Consider the following 3,348-nt stretch of genomic DNA (forward strand, 5'->3'; position numbering starts at 1 on the left):
GCAAGCAGGACAGCAGGCAGAGTATTTATGGTCTATCAGGCAGGCAGGCAGGCAGGTGAGTGGTTAGGAGCCAGCAGTCCCGGATGTCCATCTGCCGGTTTAGGCCTAATCCCTATAAACTGGCAGTAGGACATCCTTCGATGGGTCCCAGATTGGAGAGGGTGCAGGCCAGACTGAGGAACACCCCCTCCCCCATGCACGAATTTCATGCACTGGGCCACTAGTATATATACAAATTTCTTACCTAATCTTACAAGATAAATTTACACAATTCAATCTGTACTATTCCAGTGCTAACTACTAGCTGTATTAATTTATTACACCGAGCATTGGTATAAGGGGACTTAAGAATTTATTCTTGGACAGAAAATGAGAACTGAACAGCAATTTCATCACTATAAATGGAATTCTTCCTTAGCACCCCCTAATGCTAATGTATGGCAGATCATTAATCATAAAGTACATTACTTTTGAAAACAAGCCAGTGGCTTTGGCAAAGCCACATCCCAGATACACGCTTTGCCAAAAGGCAGGAGTGTTGTCAGCTTGACCTTTAGCCCAGGTGCCAGAGAGTGGGTTTTGTTATTTAAATCCAGCCTACACCAGGAATGAATATGACTCAGGCCCACCCAAGAATGCACATAATCTCCTTTGTCTTGACTTTTAGTAAAACTTCCTGTTTTTTGCTGTATTTTCGTGGGGTCATGTCTCTGTCCCTGTTCCTATCAGAGGACAGTGGTCCCACCCAGCCCCAGCTTTTTTCTTCCATCTCTGTGTCTGTCTTTCTTTCATTTTCTCAATCCCCAGCCACCCCCTACTCAGGACCCCAACAGCTCTCTAGTTGCGCTGGATGCAGAGAAGAGAGACATATTACATCTGGTGCTCCAGATCCAGGGACTTGAGTACAGGGGAACGCTCAGAAGTCAGGTGAGGGGGTCGCTCCAAGAAGTGTGCTGTGTAGCAGATTTTAAAAAGTAAGGTAAGGAGTGGATTGTTTTAAATTGTATTAGCTGAGTGTAAAACCTGGGTAATTCAGAGTCTCAGGAAAGAGATCTCTACTCTCAAATGCTTAAATCTATGCTCAAAGCTTGAGGATGCTCTGTTAAGCATAGGCAGATTCTTGATTTCTTAAGTTTTGTTAATGAAACTGACCCTTGGTTTCCTGAAGAGGGAACCGTCAACTTTCAAATGTGGGAAATGGTCAGAAAGCAGTTGCATGACCGATACACAGCAGAAGGTCCAGAGAAGATTTCTATTCCTACATGGTCTTTAATTCGTGATTGCCTTGATCCAGCACAGGAGAGTTTAAGAATGTCTAAGCCGGGTGTAGTCACGGCTTTACAGCCTATAGTGGAGAGGTGAGAATCTCTAAAAATACCACTTCCCCCCCTCTGTGCCTCCTCGGCCTCCACCTGTCACTCCTTCGACTGCAGTCAAGAGCCCACCTGATAAAGATTTACCTTGTAATTATGAGCAGGAGCTAGAGTTTGAGGCAGAGCAGGACAAGCATCACTGTGAGCGGGATGACTCAGATGATAAGAAAGGTTTGCTCACAGCTGCCCAGCCTTTAAGGCTGGATACAAGCGCTTGGCCGAAAGTGAAAGCGGCTTCATATTTCATTTTGCTGGAGGCTCAAACTACCTGTATCAGGCTGAACCAAGTAGAAAGGATTAAAGGAATTTCTAAACAACTGCCAATAATTCTTTATCTTAAAGAGAGAAGCTACCTTAAAAAATGTGCGCACACCATCCGATTTCAGATATTACATAGTTTTAAGTTTTAAATCTCTTTACAAATGCCACAGACTGTTTTTTTTTCCTCTAAAAGATGGTGGAAGGAACCAAAAAGAAAAATGCAAACTGGTTCTAGCAACCAGATTGTTATTTCCATAATAAAGAGTAGTTTTTAAAATAATAAAGGACCGGCTTCAAGGTTAACATTGAAGCCGCCAGGAAAATCAGAAAATTATCTCCCAAAGAGATAATTTACCAAAGTAAATGCCTTAAAGTAATTTACCAAAGTAAATGCCTTAAAATAATTATGATTGACTCTGGAATCTCAAAATTGTTAAAATATAAATAAATAATATATTGATTGTGAAGGTCCAATGGCCCAAGGAGAAACTAGCTTAGCTCTTTGTCATTTAAATGGACCAGGTTAGACCAAACTTGTTTCGCCAGTGGAAAACAGTTTTTTCCGTGGCTGTGATCTCCTGGCCAATTTTGAAATTTCCCACTGGCAAGTGTGGACGAAAGGGGCCACATGCTGACCTGACAAGCTCAGGAGAGGCCTGTGTGGCAGCCTAGCAGACTCAGAGACCTAAAATAACCACAAAGGATGGTCTGAAATTAAACTGAAACTGAAAGCAGTTATGGTGGGCAGTTACGCCTTAGGCTAGTATCTTCACTGACAAGGTCCACTTTACCGTAATAGAGCCTATCTGTCTTTTTGCATCTAAGATAACATATCCTTGGAATATCTGGGTAACTTGTGACTTCCCTTTTTATGGAACCCCTGGGGCACAACCAGGTGTGCTGGGCCCAGGACAGATGCAGCAGATTCTTTCATTTATCATGTTAAATTTTCCTGCACCCACCTAAGTATGTGTCCATCATTTTACTTTTTATCCTATCCCAGAGGTTTCCCCGCTTAGCTTAATCCCACCTCCTTAAATCTGTCACCAATGAATTTCATGTATAAAAAATATGGATGTAACCCTGCCATTCTCCGGAGCACTATCTCAATTCCTTGAGGTTCTGCTTCCCGGCATATGTGGACAGTTTGGCTCAAATAAACTCACAAAAATTCTTTACAGGTTTCAATGGGTTTTTTTACTTTGACACAAGCAACCAGCAGGAAACAATGTAGGTAATTTGCATTTGAATAGCTACAAGTTGCTTCTTGACTTCCCCAGCAGAAAAAAATTATGGTCATTTTAAAGTCAAGCCCTAGGCCAAATCTGTTTTGCCAGCCTCAAACATGGTTTTCCAGAGCTACTGGAAACTTGGGACCTTGGAGTTTACTGAATCAAATGATAAAGACATATCTAGGTATTTTGAAGTGACATAATACTGAAATGTTGATCTGAGTATGCAGCGTATGAAATCTAGAGAACAGAATTGAAGTTGTTTGGTTGATTATGTCTTGTATTTTTGAAGTGTTAACGTAAAAAAACCATTGAAACCTGTAAAGAATTTTTGTGAGTTTATTTGAACCAAACTGTCGACATATGCCGGGAAGCAGAACCTCAACGAATTGAGATAGTGCTCCGGAGAATGGCAGGGTTACATCCGTATTTATACATGAAATTCACTGGTGACAGATTTAAGGAGGTGGGATTAAGCGAAG

Source organism: Myotis brandtii, unplaced genomic scaffold, assembly GCF_000412655.1.
Source record: "Myotis brandtii unplaced genomic scaffold, ASM41265v1 scaffold716, whole genome shotgun sequence".
Lineage (NCBI taxonomy): Eukaryota > Metazoa > Chordata > Mammalia > Chiroptera > Vespertilionidae > Myotis > Myotis brandtii.